Source organism: Mytilus trossulus, chromosome 9 (assembly GCF_036588685.1).
Source record: "Mytilus trossulus isolate FHL-02 chromosome 9, PNRI_Mtr1.1.1.hap1, whole genome shotgun sequence".
Classification (NCBI taxonomy): domain Eukaryota; kingdom Metazoa; phylum Mollusca; class Bivalvia; order Mytilida; family Mytilidae; genus Mytilus; species Mytilus trossulus.
This window is the reverse complement of record NC_086381.1, coordinates 10,559,678-10,578,796: the sequence shown is the minus strand read 5'-3', so window position 1 is coordinate 10,578,796 and position 19,119 is coordinate 10,559,678. Positions and strand designations below refer to the sequence as shown.

The 19,119-nt window shown below is 31.9% G+C and overlaps 2 long non-coding RNA genes across 2 annotated transcripts; one reads left to right on the top strand and one right to left on the bottom strand.

Moving 5' to 3' along the window:
* Positions 1 to 1,842: 1,842 nt before the first annotated feature.
* LOC134683571 (uncharacterized) lies at positions 1,843 to 7,266 on the top strand. The gene is made up of 3 exons (XR_010101055.1): positions 1,843 to 1,958; positions 5,503 to 5,590; positions 6,482 to 7,266. It is a non-coding gene; the product is annotated as an uncharacterized LOC134683571 (long non-coding RNA).
* A 1,338-nt stretch (positions 7,267 to 8,604) lies between these two features.
* Positions 8,605 to 13,918, bottom strand: LOC134683569 (uncharacterized). Its single transcript, XR_010101054.1, has 3 exons — positions 13,838 to 13,918; positions 10,168 to 10,255; positions 8,605 to 9,296 (listed from the first exon to the last, which is right to left on the bottom strand). It is a non-coding gene; the product is annotated as an uncharacterized LOC134683569 (long non-coding RNA).
* Between the last annotated feature and the right edge of the window lie 5,201 nt (positions 13,919 to 19,119).

The window sequence follows — 19,119 nt, the reverse complement described above, 5'->3', positions numbered from 1 at the left end:
ATTCTGGGGTCTCATTGGGAGGTTCTGATCCCGGATCCCGCTTACTGTTTTGGCAGATTCCCGTATTCCGCTTATTGTTTTGTCAAATTCCCGTATCCCGTTTATACTATGCAGTTCTAATTTTTTGTTATTATCCGTGTCCCGCTAGACTTCATATCCCGTTTTTCACGACACAATCATTTGACTTTAACCTGTCACGCTTGCAAAAAATCGGCAATCCGGCGTCACGCTTATACCCAAATGTGACCCACTATTTTACTCTATATTAATATTTTTCAGATAATAACATGTTTTCTCAATCCGAGGTTGTTTATATATTAAAAAAGTAGCGTGGAATTTTTTATCCCTTTTTATCCCGTCTCGTTTCGTTTTTGAGCCTTATATAAATGTCGTATGTGACAATGAGACAACTCTCCATTCGAGTCACAATTTATAAAAGTAGACCATTATACGTCAAAATACGGTTTTCAACATGGAGTCTTGGCTCACACCAAACAGCAAGTTATAAAGGGCTCCAGTGTAAAACCTTTTAAACGGGAAAACAAAGGTGCAATCTATATCAAGATGTACGTAATTAGTGGTGAAGTGTCATGGAAATGGATAAAAAAAAATAAGGATAAAGATCCCTATACGCTTTATAAGAAACTAAATGGAATACATTTGAAATAAATGTTATTTCTATTGAATTTATCAGAGTGTTTTAAAACCAAACTTTTCTCCGTAAGTTAAATTTTATCAAATATTTCTCTTACTTTATTTATTGTTTGAGCAAGTCGGCTAAATTAAGTCTTTACAGCTAATTTCCTAATGCATATAAAGCAAAACTTTGGTTCGCTTGCTTGCTTTGTTTGTATGATTGTTTATACAAACTTTGTAAATAAGATTGACATTTTTAAACAATATGAATAGGCATAGTTTAACCTGTATTTTAATATTTGAATTAAATTGGGTGTTATCATAATGATTATCCAATAAAAAAAAGCAAGCAAGTCAACTAAAGTCTTGTTCTACATGCTTAAAGAAATGAGCTGTAATAGATAAAAAAAATTATACAGTGAAAATGCACTGCATATACAATACTAATCATTCGCTCCACAGTAAAAATGAAAGAATAGTTTCATTATTCGACAGTAAACATGACTAGCATTACGAAATCATCATAGTGGAATTGAGTTAAATATGAAGAAACTGAATGACAAAACATATTCTACGTTATACAACTTTAATAATTGTATTAAAATAAATATTTTTTACTGCAACAACATCTAACCTGTTAGTTATAAAGCACCTGCACGATCTGTTCGTGAAATGTCCTAAGTATTCACCTATTTTGGTATATATTTCACAGCTGGATAGCTTTAGGCGCGATTAAACCCCGCTCGCATCTCTTACTTTGTTTTATTAGTATTATGTATTTCTGAACATATACATTTTAACTAATTTTCTTCATTTTCTTCAAAAATTAAAAAAAGTTCGTCTGTTTATTTATCATTCTACATTAGACATTTATGGCATATACAGTAAAAATGAAATTTTAGGATCCGCACTTTACATACACTGCATTATTATTTAAAAATCTTAAGACTTTTTAGAGGTTGCTTGCAAATTTAACTCTAAAATGAGAAGTGTATGACGATCTATAACGAATATATACATCCATCATGTGTGCAGATACGGCGGATATATAGGGTCTGTCATGAGTGCACTTTGTATGCCCTGCATGTGTGCACCCAGGAGGTCCTCCTGAGCGGTGTTTAGACGTACCGGGAAAAATCTTATCTGATTCAGGATCAATTCATCGGTTACACTCCCCTGTCACCAGTAATTCTTTTTTGCTGACATTCTGAAAAAGTATTGTGTCCCTGTGTAAGTGTTGACTCAACTTGCACATGTGATTTTTTAACACTCCCCGGACTTCTGCAAAAAACAATTATTCAGTTCACTGATTAAGATGGAAGGTAAACGAACAGAAAGTCACAGGACAAAAAGTCACAGGACAAAAAGTCACAGGACAAAAAGTCAAACACATGTCAAACTCAGCCATAAAGTAACAAAGTTGATAGGACAAAAAGTCACAAACAATTTGTTGACAATTGATTGAATATAAATGAAAAAAGATTTTGAAATATCTTCTTTTTATTACATATATTCATTTTTAATTTTAGGAAATTGTTCATAATATAAAAAAGATGTGGTATGATTGCCAATGAGACAACTGTCCACAACTGGCACAAGAGACCAAAATGACACAGACATTAACAACTAGAGGTCTTTACGGTCTTCAACCATAAGCCAATATAAAGAAGATATGGTATGATTGCCAATGAGACAACTGTCCACAAGAGACCAAAATGACACAGACATTAACAACCGTAGGTCAAGGCAATCATACTATATCTTTTTTTTTATATTTACATGTTAAAAAATGCGTCCAAATGTAATCAAAAGCTGCACTTAAACGTAATGCACTGATTTAATTGTTTTTAATAAATTTTAATTTAAAGTTGCTACTTCATGTTCATGTATATATAAAACTTCAAGAAAAATACAAAAAGATTGTTTTCTTGTTCAAAGAAAAATAATCTCAAACCTAAAATGTGACTTTTTGTCCTGTGACAGTGTGTGACTTTTTGACTGTGACTTTCTGTCCTACATTCAGATTGAATAGGGGAGTTTGGTTGACCCCGCCTCCCTCTATCTGAGACTACTATCTCAGTGATGAGCTTTATGTTTCATGTACAAATGTATTGTGTTTGTCATATATGTATGTCGGATAAAAGCTCTACAGACATGACAGACCTTTAATATGTTGTATTGTTATATGTATAACTGACAATAAATAAATAGCCCCTAACAAGTAAGAATTAGGTTACTTCTTTTTGTTTTGACATCTTGCATGGGTTTTTATAGCCCCGTATTAAAATTATGCTCCCACTTTAAAAAAAGGGGGGGTATACTGTTTTACCCCTGTCTGTCCATCCATCCTTGCGTCAGTCAGTCCGTCTGATGAATATTTTTCGTCACATTTTCCTTAGGAAGAAGGATTTCTGAAATTTGGTTTCAGGGTTAAATAAGTCAGCTATACCGTGTGATGCATTTTCAGATTCATCACTCGACAACTTCCTGTTTTCCCAACACTTGTATGATTTAACACATGATAGCCAAGTTGAAAGTTGAAAACTAAAAACCTAATTTAAGTACAAAAAAATTGAAAAACAGATATGTTACACATAAACAAACAACAATCACTGAATTATCGGATCCTGACTTGGAACAGGCACAACCATAACACATTTGTAACAGATTGGCAGGGTATAAGGAACTTTGAAAATATTTAGTTTTTGTGGTTTGGATTATTTTCTGGATACTGTAAGCAATAAGGCCCCTTTATTTAGTGAATGAAATAATTGTAAGATGCACTTAGCTGTCTGTCATATTTTATATGAACTTGACCTCATTTTCATGGTTCATTGGTCAATGAAACACTGCATTGTTTTGTCAGTTTATTATATGTTTAAAGTTACAGGTAGATTATATTTGGTAGATATGAAACAATGGTAAGTTGTGCATGTCTGAATGGCAGATTCATATATATACCATGACCACATTTTATTGTTCTTTGGTCAATGATAAGTTTTCTTGGTTTTGTCATTTATCAGGCCACATTTAAAAGAATGTCTGTTTTCCCTCCCCCGGGTCTACCCTTTGTAAACTGACCAGGAAGGCAGGTTCTTTTTAGCTCACCTGATCTGAAAGGTCAAGTGAGCTTTTCTCATCACTTGGCGTCCGTCGTCTGTCGTCCTGCGTCCGTCGTCCTGCTTCCGTCGTCCTTAAACTTTTACAAAAATCTTCTCCTCTGAAACTACTTGGCCAAATTCTACCAAACTTGGCCACAATCATCCTTGGGTTTTTTAGTTAAAAAAGTGTGGCGTGACCCGGCCAACCAACCAAGATGGCCGCCATGGCTAAAAATAGAACATAGGGGTAAAATGCAGTTTTTGGCTTATAACTCAAAAACCAAAGCATGTAGAGCAAATCTGACAGGGGTTAAATTGTTGATGAGGTCAAGATCTATCTGCCCTGAAATTTTCAGACGAATCGAACAACGTGTTGATGGGTTGCTGCCTGTGAAATGGTTATTTTAAGAAAATTTTGCAGTTTTTGGTTATTATCTTGAATACTATTATAGATAGAGATAAACTGTTTAAGCAATAATGTTCAACAAAGTAAGACCTACAAATTAGTCAGCATGACCAAAATTGTCAGTCGACCCCATAAGGAGTTATTGCACTTTATAGTCAATTTTTAACAACTTTCCATCAACTTTTTAAAAAATATTCTTCAATGAAACTACTTTGCCAAATTTAACCAAACTTGGCCACAATCATCATTGTGGTTTGTAGTTTAAAAAATGTGTCCGATGACCCAGCCTACCAAACAAAATGGCTGACATGGCTAAAATTAGGACATAGTGGTAAAATGCAGGTTTTGCTTTATATCTTTGAAACTAAGACATTTAGGGCAAATCTTTCAAGATTTAAATGTCCATCAGAATAAGATATATCCCCTCACAAATTTTCAGTTGAATTGGACAACCTGTTGTTGGGTTGCTGCCCTAAAATTGGTGATTTTAAGGTAATATTGCAGTTTTTGGTTATTATCTTGAATACTATTATAGACAAAATGATAGATAGAGATAAACTGTAGACAGCAATAATGTTCAGCAAAGTAAGATCTACAAATAAGTCAGCATGATCAAAATTGTTAGAGGACCCCCTTAAGGAGTTATTGCCCTTTATAGTCTATATTGAACAACTTTTCGTCATTTTTGTAACTTGTATAAAATCATTTCTAAAACTACTTGGCCAAATTTAACCAAACTTGGCCACCATCATAATACTAGGGTATCTATTTTTTTTTTAAAGTGTCTAATGACCCTGCCTACCAACGAAGATGGCCGACATCAGTAAACACATTAACAGGTGAGCGACACAGGCTCTTGAGAGCCTCTATTTTTTTTTAACTGGATGTGATTGTCATAGCATGGTCACATGAATGGTTTGACTTGTCCAGTTCAGGCCACTTATCAGTTGTTTGTGCTCAATTTGAGTGGAAACAAATTATTTTCAGGAAAAAAAAAAATTCGATTTTTTTGTGGAAAATATTTTTTTGACCCGGGCGCTTATTTTTGACCCGTGTGGGGGGGAGGGGAAACACACATATTTTTAATTTTGGCCTTAGATTTTTTAAGCATTGGTCTACTTATGGTATATGGAATGACTACAAGGTATCATATAAAAAAGATGTCTGCCTGCCAAGGTTAATTTTACTGTGACCTCATATTCATAGAATAATGATAATATTCATGATATTGAACGGCAAGAATGATGAGTAAGTTGATGTTATATACAAATAAGACAAAATGTTCAGTTGCCTACTAATTATGTAATACATGTAGTAGTTATTTTTGTCATTAAATGATGTTTACCCTTTTATGTGTAGGGCAAGAACATGAAAGATAAAGGAGAAACTATAAACAGAAGAAATTATCAACAAAATAAGATTTACAGAGGTCAACAAAGCCTAAATGGTAAGTCCACTGTTATAAAATATTTTGTCCTTGAATAATGATTAAATATTTATTAAAATAAGATGTGGTATGATGAATGAGAAAACTATCCATCAGAGTTCAATTTAGTGGATGTAAGCATTGTAATTACTTATTAGAGGCCATTGATGACCTGTAAGTAATGAGAAAACTCATACCCTATACATGTTATAGTAATCTATAAAAGTCAACACTAACCAAATTTGAAACAGACTAACAGAGCATCAATTCAAACATCAAATATACCAGACTAATTTATAAAAACAAAAAATTATGAACAATAAAAATGAAGGATATGAACCAACATCAACCACTGGACTATGTACATGCTCCTGATCGATATTAGACAGGTATAATATGGCTGGGTTGATATAAAAATAAGAAACACTTCTGAAAAGCAGTCTGATTTCCAATGAGACATTTCTCCAATAGAGATCAAATAACATTTAAGGAGGCTCTAGGGTATAACAATTTCAGAAAAATGTTTAATATTTTTTTTTCATAACTTATTTTATTTATAACTTTATCATATGGTACACCAAATCATTCAAAACAATCAATTGGGTTTGGCCCCAGATGACTTTTAAAATGCATATATCATTGAAAAAGCTCTAAATTATCTCCCTTTGGTGCAAAAATGCAATTTTTTGGCATTAGAAATGTAATATCTTATTTAACTCATCGGTGGCCTATATTTTTCATTATAATTTTAAATAAGCTGTACTTTATCTAAACTTTTATAAAATTTAAGCGATTTCTGTAATTTAGTACTTGAATATTTAAATAAAAGTTTATCATATTAATCATAAACATGATAAAATAGCCATTTTATTGATCTCTTCACTGATAATTTGTGAGTTTGTGTATTTGTAGGTCAGACATCTCAATTTTCATGGTCATCATTCACAGATCAATACTGAATGGAAAACTTAAATCTGATATTTTTCTCCATGGTGCGACTTTTTTATTAATTTGAAATGGAACATGTTTTTTCCTACATTTATTTGAAAGAGGAAATTTCAACATGATGACTATAAACAAAAAGGAGTCATATCATCACGATCATTGATGCACAAGAACTTGTTCATATAAATACAACAATGTAATTATCAATTGAAAGATGGAACGAATGAACAAGATATTAGAATGTTGTTGTCCAAATAAACTTGCTTTGTCTTCTCATTTGAATCTCTCCATTCAATAAAGATGTACAGAGGAAGATCTTTGAAGAACAGATTGAAAAAATATTTTGTCTAAGAATTGCAGGAATATTCTAGTGAATGAAATTATTTATTGACTTCACTCTTATATAGTGGACTGAATAATTGTACATAGCAAGCTGTGAATAAAGAAAGCAAAAACTTTAACAAAAAGTGTTTATATTATAAATTTGCAAATATAAGCATACTATTATGTACACCACAAAGGTATATATAATTCAAATTGTTTGCCTATACAAGTATTGCAATGAACCTATAACAAAGAAAATCTTACCTCATGAAAAGAGTGAACTATTCAGTCAGAATATGAAATATTTTTTCAGTTCTATTTTTCATAATAGAATAAACAAGACAAAGATTTCAAAACAATATTTTTTCATTTATTTAGAAATTTCATCATTTTGTTTCAGTGAAAGAACTTTATTCTTTGACTGTAAAATATTATTATTATACATTCCAAAATAAGAATATAGGGTTATTGCATGAATATTGGGGAATATCGTCCCGAGTAGAAATTTATATTGCACGAGCTTGCGAGTGCAATATATGTTCTACGAGGGACAATATTCCCCAATATTCATGCAATAACCCTTTTATTGTATAGCAATGTAATATTTGAAAGTAAAAATTGGTTAAAACTAAGATTTTGAAGTTGATGACGTCATGAATTTTGAAAATTTATTGCACTAGTGCAATATTGTAATTTATTGCAAGCTAACTTTTGGTTACTTTCTGTGGGAAATATTATATTGCTATACAATAATTTGCAAAACACTCATTTGCAAATCCGCCGCCGCCTCAAACAAGAGCTACAATATCATGTATATAACCAAAATGTGCGGAATTTCATGGGATTCAATAATTTCATTGGTTTTATACTGTTACTTTCATATTTATTTTGCAATTTGAATTATAAAAACATGGGATTTTCAATATCCCATGGGACAGGGCAAAATCCCATGGGATATTGAAAGTAAAGTCATCAACTTCAAAATTTTAATCCCATGGGATTTTTGTTAAATCCCATGGGATTTTTTTTGGTCCCATGGGATTATTGTAGTCCCATGGGATATTTGTTGTCCCATGGGACAAAAAAAATCCCATGGGATTTTTATTATCCCATGGGATTTTTAATATCCCATGGGACAAAATAAAATCCTATGGGATTAAAATTATAAATATTTATATATAAATATAAAGTTATGTGTATGTTACAATGAAAGCTGTTTGGTAGTAAAATGTTTTAAATGTATACAAGTTTTTTTTTTATTTTTTATATATATATACATATATATAATTTTTTTTTAAATTTTGTCACAAACATGTTTTTTATTTGTTTATATGACAATAAAGATTATTATTGTATAGCAATATAATATTTCCCACAGAAAGTAACCAAAAGTTAGCTTGCAATAAATTACAATATTGCACTAGTGCAATAAATTTTCAAAATTCATGACGTCATCAACTTCAAAATCTTAGTTTTAACCAATTTTTACTTTCAAATATTACATTGCTATACAATAAAAGGGTTATTGCATGAATATTGTGGAATATTGTCCCTCGTAGAACATATATTGCACTCGCAAGCTCGTGCAATATAAATTTCTACTCGGGACGATATTCCCCCAATATTCATGCAATAACCCTATATTCTTATTTTGGAATGTATAATAATAATATTTTACAGTCAAAGAATAAAGTTCTTTCACTGAAACAAAATGATGAAATTTCTAAATAAATGAAAAAATATTGTTTTGAAACCTTTGTCTTGTTTATTCTATTATGAAAAATAGAACTGAAAAAATATTTCATATTCTGACTGAATAGTTCACTCTTTTCATGAGGTAAGATTTTCTTTGTTATAGGTTCATTGCAATACTTGTATAGGCAAACAATTTGAATTATATATACCTTTGTGGTGTACATAATAGTATGCTTATATTTGCAAATTTATAATATAAACACTTTTTGTTAAAGTTTTTGCTTTCTTTATTCACAGCTTGCTATGTACAATTATTCAGTCCACTATATAAGAGTGAAGTCAATAAATAATTTCATTCACTAGAATATTCCTGCAATTCTTAGACAAAATATTTTTTCAATCTGTTCTTCAAAGATCTTCCTCTGTACATCTTTATTGAATGGAGAGATTCAAATGAGAAGACAAAGCAAGTTTATTTGGACAACAACATTCTAATATCTTGTTCATTCGTTCCATCTTTCAATTGATAATTACATTGTTGTATTTATATGAACAAGTTCTTGTGCATCAATGATCGTGATGATATGACTCCTTTTTGTTTATAGTCATCATGTTGAAATTTCCTCTTTCAAATAAATGTAGGAAAAAACATGTTCCATTTCAAATTAATAAAAAAGTCGCACCATGGAGAAAAATATCAGCTTTAAGTTTTCCATTCAGTATTGATCTGTGAATGATGACCATGAAAATTGAGATGTCTGACCTACAAATACACAAACTCACAAATTATCAGTGAAGAGATCAATAAAATGGCTATTTTATCATGTTTATGATTAATATGATAAACTTTCATTTAAATATTCAAGTACTAAATTACAGAAATCGCTTAAATTTTATAAAAGTTTAGATAAAGTACAGCTTATTTAAAATTATAATGAAAAATATAGGCCACCGATGAGTTAAATAAGATATTACATTTCTAATGCCAAAAAATTGCATTTTTGCACCAAAGGGAGATAATTTAGAGCTTTTTCAATGATATATGCATTTTAAAAGTCAATTGATTGTTTTGAATGATTTGGTGTACCATATGATAAAGTTATAAATAAAATGAGTTATGAAAAAAATATATTAAACATTTTTCTGAAATTGTTATACCCTAGAGCCTCCTTAAATGTTATTTGATCTCTATTGGAGAAATGTCTCATTGGAAATCAGACTGCTTTTCAGAAGTGTTTCTTATTTTTATATCAACCCAGCCATATTATACCTGTCTAATATCAGGAGCATGTACATAGTACAGTGGTTGATGTTGGTTCATATCCTTCATTTTTATTGTTCATAATTTTTTGTTTTTATAAATTAGTCTGGTATATTTGATGTTTGAATTGATGCTCTGTTAGTCTGTTTCAAATTTGGTTAGTGTTGACTTTTATAGATTACTATAACATGTATAGGGTATGGGTTTTCTCATTACTTACAGGTCATCAATGGCCTCTAATAAGTAATTACAATGCTTACATCCACTAAATTGAACTCTGATGGATAGTTTTCTCATTCATCATACCACATCTTATTTTAATAAATATTTAATCATTATTCAAGGACAAAATATTTTATAACAGTGGACTTACCATTTAGGCTTTGTTGACCTCTGTAAATCTTATTTTGTTGATAATTTCTTCTGTTTATAGTTTCTCCTTTATCTTTCATGTTCTTGCCCTACACATAAAAGGGTAAACATCATTTAATGACAAAAATAACTACTACATGTATTACATAATTAGTAGGCAACTGAAAATTTTGTCTTATTTGTATATAACATCAACTTACTCTTCATTCTTGCCGTTCAATATCATGAATATTATCATTATTCTATGAATATGAGGTCACAGTAAAATTAACCTTGGCAGGCAGACATCTTTTTTTATATGATACCTTGTAGTCATTCCATATACCATAAGTAGACCAATGCTTAAAAAATCTAAGGCCAAAATTAAAAATATGTGTGTTTCCCCTCCCCCCCACACGGGTCAAAAATAAGCGCCCGGATCAAAAAATTATTTTCCACAAAAAAATCGATTTTTTTTTTCTTCCTGAAAATAATTTGTTTCCATTTTTGGAAAGTGCTTGAAAGCAGAAGGATTGATAATCTAAATAAATACACTCAAATTGAGCACAAACAACTGATAAGTGGCCTGAACTGGACAAGTCAAACCATTCATGTGACCATGCTATGACAATCACATCCAGTTAAAAAAAAATAGAGGCTCTCAAGAGCCTGTGTCGCTCACCTGTTAATGTGTTTACTGATGTCGGCCATCTTCGTTGGTAGGCAGGGTCATTAGACACTTTAAAAAAAAATATAGATACCCTAGTATGATGGTGGCCAAGTTTGGTTAAATTTGGCCAAGTAGTTTTAGAAATGATTTTATACAAGTTACAAAAATGACGAAAAGTTGTTCAATATAGACTATAAAGGGCAATAACTCCTTAAGGGGTCCTCTAACAATTTTGATCATGCTGACTTATTTGTAGATCTTACTTTGCTGAACATTATTGCTGTCTACAGTTTATCTCTATCTATCATTTTGTCTATAATAGTATTCAAGATAATAACCAAAAACTGCAATATTACCTTAAAATCACCAATTTTAGGGCAGCAACCCAACAACAGGTTGTCCAATTCAACTGAAAATTTGTGAGGGGATATATCTTATTCTGATGGACATTTAAATCTTGAAAGATTTGCCCTAAATGTCTTAGTTTCAAAGATATAAAGCAAAATCTGCATTTTACCACTATGTCCTAATTTTAGCCATGTCAGCCATTTTGTTTGGTAGGCTGGGTCATCGGACACATTTTTTAAACTACAAACCACAATGATGATTGTGGCCAAGTTTGGTTAAATTTGGCAAAGTAGTTTCATTGAAGAATATTTTTTAAAAAGTTGATGAAAAGTTGTTAAAAATTGACTATAAAGTGCAATGACTCCTTATGGGGTCGACTGACAATTTTGGTCATGCTGACTAATTTGTAGGTCTTACTTTGTTGAACATTATTGCTTAAACAGTTTATCTCTATCTATAATAGTATTCAAGATAATAACCAAAAACTGCAAAATTTTCTTAAAATAACCATTTCACAGGCAGCAACCCATCAACACGTTGTTCGATTCGTCTGAAAATTTCAGGGCAGATAGATCTTGACCTCATCAACAATTTAACCTCGTCAGATTTGCTCTACATGCTTTGGTTTTTGAGTTATAAGCCAAAAACTGCATTTTACCCCTATGTTCTATTTTTAGCCATGGCGGCCATCTTGGTTGGTTGGCCCGGTCACGCCACACATTTTTCAAACTAGATAACCCAAGGATGATTGTGGCCAAGTTTGGTAGAATTTGGCCAAGTAGTTTCAGAGGAGAAGATTTTTGTAAAAGTTTAAGGACGACGGAAGCAGGACGACGGACGCAGGACGACAGACGACGGACGCCAAGTGATGAGAAAAGCTCACTTGACCTTTCAGATCAGGTGAGCTAAAAAGAACCTGCCTTCCTGGTCAGTTTACAAAGGGTAGACCCGGGGGAGGGAAAACAGATGTGGCCTGATAAATGACAAAACCAAGAAAACTTATCATTGACCAAAGAACAATAAAATGTGGTCATGGTATATATATGAATCTGCCATTCAAACATGCACACCTTACCATTGTTTCATATCTACCAAATATAATCTACCTGTAACTTTAAACATATAATAAACTGACAAAACAATGCAGTGTTTCATTGACCAATGAACCATGAAAATGAGGTCAAGTTCATATAAAATATGACAGACAGCTAAGTGCATCTTACAATTATTTCATTCACTAAATAAAGGGGCCTTATTGCTTACAGTATCCAGAAAATAGACCAAACCACAAAAACTAAATATTTTCAAAGTTCCTTATACCCTGCCAATCTGTTACAAATGTGTTATGGTTGTGCCTGTTCCAAGTCAGGATCCGATAATTCAGTGATTGTTGTTTGTTTATGTGTAACATATCTGTTTTTCAATTTTTTTGTACTTAAATTAGGTTTTTAGTTTTCAACTTTCAACTTGGCTATCATGTGTTAAATCATACAAGTGTTGGGAAAACAGGAAGTTGTCGAGTGATGAATCTGAAAATGCATCACACGGTATAGCTGACTTATTTAACCCTGAAACCAAATTTCAGAAATCCTTCTTCCTAAGGAAAATGTGACGAAAAATATTCATCAGACGGACTGACTGACGCAAGGATGGATGGACAGACAGGGGTAAAACAGTATACCCCCCCTTTTTTTAAAGTGTGGGCATAATTTTAATACGGGGCTATAAAAACCCATGCAAGATGTCAAAACAAAAAGAAGTAACCTAATTCTTACTTGTTAGGGGCTATTTATTTATTGTCAGTTATACATATAACAATACAACATATTAAAGGTCTGTCATGTCTGTAGAGCTTTTATCCGACATACATATATGACAAACACAATACATTTGTACATGAAACATAAAGCTCATCACTGAGATAGTAGTCTCAGATAGAGGGAGGCGGGGTCAACCAAACTCCCCTATTCAATCTGAATGTAGGACAGAAAGTCACAGTCAAAAAGTCACACACTGTCACAGGACAAAAAGTCACATTTTAGTTTTGAGATTATTTTTCTTAGAACAAGAAATCAATCTTTTTGTATTTTTCTTGAAGTTTTATATATACATGAACATGAAGTAGCAACTTTAAATTAAAATGTATTAAAAACAAATAAATCAGTGCATTACGTTTAAGTGCAGCTTTTGATTACATTTGGACGCATTTTTTAACATGTAAATATAAAAAAAAAGATATAGTATGATTGCCTTGACCTACGGTTGTTAATGTCTGTGTCATTTTGGTCTCTTGTGGACAGTTGTCTCATTGGCAATCATACCATATCTTCTTTATATTGGCTTATGGTTGAAGACCGTAAAGACCTCTAGTTGTTAATGTCTGTGTCATTTTGGTCTCTTGTGCCAGTTGTGGACAGTTGTCTCATTGGCAATCATACCACATCTTTTTTATATTATGAACAATTTCCTAAAATTAAAAATGAATATATGTAATAAAAAGAAGATATTTCAAAATCTTTTTTCATTTATATTCAATCAATTGTCAACAAATTGTTAGTGACTTTTTGTCCTATCAACTTTGTTACTTTATGGCTGAGTTTGACATGTGTTTGACTTTTTGTCCTGTGACTTTTTGTCCTGTGACTTTTTGTCCTGTGACTTTCTGTTCGTTTACCTTCCATCTTAATCAGTGAACTGAATAATTGTTTTTTGCAGAAGTCCGGGGAGTGTTAAAAAATCACATGTGCAAGTTGAGTCAACACTTACACAGGAACACAATACTTTTTCAGAATGTCAGCAAAAAAGAATTACTGGTGACAGGGGAGTGTAACCGATGAATTGATCCTGAATCAGATAAGATTTTTCCCGGTACGTCTAAACACCGCTCAGGAGGACCTCCTGGGTGCACACATGCAGGGCATACAAAGTGCACTCATGACAGACCCTATATATCCGCCGTATCTGCACACATGATGGATGTATATATTCGTTAAGATCGTCATACACTTCTCATTTTAGTGTTAAATTTGCAAGCAACCTCTAAAAAGTCTTAAGATTTTAAAATAATAATGGCTACTAAAAATATATTATTGCCCCCAATTTTCGCAATTTTTTCGCCATATAAAATATTTAGGCGACTGTGCTTTTAGTGAATATAAACGATGACGAGGCCTCACGAATAAATATAAATATGAAATATACTGGAACATCGATTAGCATAGACCGAGCAGCAGAGTAAACTTCCACATAAATCTCGAAGTTATTTACGCCGGATAATATAGACTGTGCTCCTGAAAAAAGTTGTCAAATACATTAATTTGTGTTTTTTACTTCTACAAGAAATTTGATTCAAATGCTAATTACGCACCATTTGCTGAGCAGAGAATCATTCTAAGCCAGGAACCGTCTATATTAACTGATAACAACTAGTAAGAATAGAAAGTCTTTGTAAAAAGGCAGTCAATCCTAACAGAACTGTATTAACTTAATGATACATGTACATCAAGTTCCAGCACCTCACCAAGCACCCTTGCCTTGCATACTGAGATGGCAAACTGGTGTGTGTCAGTATTCTAATATAAAACTGCGTAGGTTCATATCGTTTGATTCAACGTTTGTTTGGTTATTTTTTAAGGATCGTTGTAAAATTATATCTAAATCTTTGTTAAAATACGATTTTAAATTGTTCAATTCTTGCTATTTCATAATTTTGTCAAAGTCTACTTTTTAAAGTTTTAAATTTTACAGAAAAAAATAATACTGGTATTCCATTTTGATTTGAAGAAAATCTTTTTGAACTGTCATGACATGGTGTTGCAAAGCTGATTACAGGTAACTATAACATACAGTAATTTTCCATTACGACAGTGTGTGTATTCTCGGGTGTGTATAACGTATAGTTTTCTAGAGAACATCCTGTCTACGTGTAATACAGATTGATGACATTATACGTACAACATTTCTTTGGTTAAATGTGATAAGGTATCTGTGTCCATTCCCTATTTCAACACCAAAAAAAATTATATGAAATTAAGAAGAAAAGTAGCAAATATAAACTTCAGTAATTGCGCATTGAGTAAAAATAATTTCAATATTGCATGAACAAATCCGTGAGAAAACGTATATATACATGTATGAATAAAGATGTGTTTAAAAAGACCTATTGGCTTTATTTCACACTAGGACCTAAGTTAACTAGAACTAAGCAATGGTTGATCCAGAAATTTTCATAAGTGGGGACTCATTGACTGCATTAGAGGGGTCACGTCCAGTCATGCTTCCGTGATTCCCTATATAATCTACCATTTGTTTCCCAAGATTTAGGAGGGGGGCTGGTACACTCATATATATAAATATACCTCTGCGGCGGAGCCAGCCATTTGAAAAGGAGGGGGGTCCCAACCCAGGACAAAAGGGGGTGGTTTCAACCATATGTCCCCATTCAAATGCATTGATCGTTCAAAAAAGGGTTGGTTCCAACCCCAGAACCCCCCCCCCCCCCTGGATCCGCCACTGATACCTAGTATGCATATAATTAAGAACAGCTTTGAATATATGCGTATAAAATAATGGTACGTTTAAAAACCGTTCAGGATCTCCTGGTTGCACACGGGACATTAATTAAATTAGGACATGAATATATAATAGTAAGAGTTCAGGGTATACATTCGATAACTAACATATTTTATAATTTTGTAATTTTTGTTTTGATAAAATCAGAGACATATAATACATGTATTGAGACATATATAATACATGTGTCTCTGAAAAAATCAAACCATCTTTAAAGAAGTTATTTCAATTTGAATCGACTGTCTTTTGCATTAGAATTCCAAAATGTTAATGTTATTTACAAATGCCAAAACCTGCAAGAAAGAAACATTTATATTCGGTGATTTTTACACTAAACGTTTTCGTAATTTGTTTTAAAAATATTAAAAAGTACATGTACATCGTTTTTTCAAAATTTGTATAGACTGAGTAACTGGTTTAATTAAGTCCCCTTGATGAAATTTAAATTGCGAGACGCTAATTAATAAACTATGATCTATCTATCGGCATGCGTCGTTATTTGGGATACGTCACGGATGACCGATGGTCATATTCAAAACGATATACCAACCATCATTTGAATTTGGTCAATTGATCTTTAATAATAAGGACTAATTGGTGATGGCAGAGAATAAGTCGCTGGTGATGGTTAAAAACATATAGAAGTAAACTTTGCAAAAAAAAAGGTTTCCTTGGAAAAAATTATGAAAATATATGAATATGCTAAATATTTTTTTTCTCCGAAATAATAATTAAAGACGTTTAGAAATAACAAATTTTCACAGTTGGGAAATTTTTAATTCAAGTTATTTCATTTTGAAAACGTTGAAAAATATAGATCTTATTATATGTACAATGTGGGCCGCTTGGAGATCAACTTGTGAAACCCTGCATAATTAGGGTTTGTCTACTTTCGTCTTTTTATATTGCCAAACATTCTATAATCAAGGATTTGTACAAGGCCTTGTTATAATGAATACTATCGCCAATATCACCATAATTACACAAAGAACAGATACAATATTCTCCTAAAGAGTTTACCATCTAACAATTCAAAATGAAATGTTGAGTCGAAACTGAGGTACCAAATCTATAAAAAGAATCACTATTTTAGTCGAAATTAAACTGTATATATTCTTTTTTTCAAAACTCCTGAAATAATTTAACATTATCTATAGAGAGCTTACATATGCAAATCTGTTTAGAAGTATGTGAAGGTAAATAAAATTTGTTTATTAACCCCCACCCCCCTTTTTTCCTTCTATAAAATTTAATTGCAAACGATTTTCTTTCTTAATTTGTGTTTTCTCATTAACTGGGGTTTATGCTGTCAAAAAACAAAAATGTCTCCTTGTGTAAAAGTTATTGATAAAAAAAAATTGAAGCTTCCAGAAGAATAACGGTACGTCTAAACACCGCTTGCGGAACCTCCTGATTGCACTCATGACATACAAAGTGCACTCAGGACCCTTTATAGTCATCGCACACAGGATGGATGCATATATTCTTTATACGCTTCTTATTTTAGAGTTAAATTTGGTAGAATTTGAAATCGAACTTAGATAGATATGTTACATTTGTAATTCTCAAAAAATAATAAGGGCACGTGTCACTGATTACACCACTACTGAGCCATGAATTATCCAATCAACAAACTTATTGGATTATCTTTATTGTTGTTTTATATATTGTGTTGTTAGTACAGTGTGACCATGCGGGAAGTAATATTGTGACGTTTAGAATGAATATCACGATGTTTTAAGATTTTCGTCTTTTATTAAAATTTCGTTCCATAAATTTTAAGTTTTATTCTTAATTTTATTATCATGTCCTGGACCAGTAATTAATTCTTTGCACGAGTTTGAAAATGGAAATTAATGTTCATACTTTAAAAGAATTTATATTAATTAAAGTTTTGTATATGGAATCCGTTCTTAACGGTAAAAGCCGTACTTTTCAAACAATCAAACTCATATACATGTAGTTAGATGTTATTTCTATTTTTTTTTATCGAACTTGTCCAGAAATTTTATTTTCGAGTTATACGAATATTTTAAGAAATCCGTTTTTATTAAGGTTTTTTTTCTCTAATTAAAGTCGTTTTGTCCAGTTTCACAAGCCTGAAACGAATTTCAATGCGGAAATAAATTCTGAAAATGAACTTGTCGCCGTTGTTTTCGTCTCCGTTTTTTGAAAATTATGATATTTTGGGTATAATTATTTCTAAAAAATATGTAAGTTAGATTGTAGTAGCGAGAAATTATAAAAAAGAAGATGTGGTATGATTGCTAATGAAACAACTATCCACAAAAGACCAAAATGACACAAACATTAAACATTTCCTTTCTCAATTTTATTAAAGACTATTTCGAAGACAGTTTATTGACACGAAATCCGTTCAAACCACGACTAAGTCTTCGTGCACAGATTTCCGTTAAGGTTAAACTGAATATTGTACATAATTGTTTTCTCTTGTATAATGGTTTGTTGAGAATAAAGATATACAAATGTAATAAAATTTTATATTCAGTCAACATTGTGTTTGTTTAAAAACTTTATTTAGAGAGAGAGAGAGAGAGAAGAATCACACTGAAAAACAAAAATCGAACTTGTTACAGAAAAAAACGCAACTATAAAATAATTTTCTTTATTCGTGAACTGCACCAGGACTGCAAAACGTATAACACAACAAATTAATTTACCCGTCATCATGAAAAATAAACTGAAAAAGCACATCGAATGAGATATATATTTTATTTTTTTCTATATGCAAATTCATGTTAAAGGTAAAACTGAGCTAAACAATACAATTCCTAAAAAACAATAAAGATAATCCAATCAATTTTGTTGATTGGATAATTCATGGCTCAGTAGTTGTGTAATCATTGACACGTGCCCTCATTACTTTATAAGAATTCACATATCTATCTAAGTTCGATTCAGGCGCGGATCCAGAGGGGGGAGGGGGGTTCCGGGGAGTTAGAACCCCCCTCTTTTTGACCGATCAATGCATTTGAATGGGGACATGTAGTTGAACCCCCCTTTTTTGTCCTGTGTTAGGACCCCCCCCCTTTTTTAAAATGGCTGGATCCGCCTCTGCGATTTCAACTTCTACCAAAATTTAACTCTAAAATAAAAAGCGTATAACGAATATAAACATCGATCATGTGTGCAGATATGATTACGGTAATGGGTCCTGAGTGCACTTTGTATGTCCTGAGTGCACTCAGGAGGTCCTCGGCGGTTGTTTAGACGTACCGGAAGAATAAATCATTTCCTGAACCTAAAATACATTTATCTGTAATTAAAGAAAATTCGCCTAAAACATTCTCTCATATATTTAAACAATTCATTGTAAAATAATTAATTCAACTTCGGACTTTCTGTCTGTTTACTAATACCAGA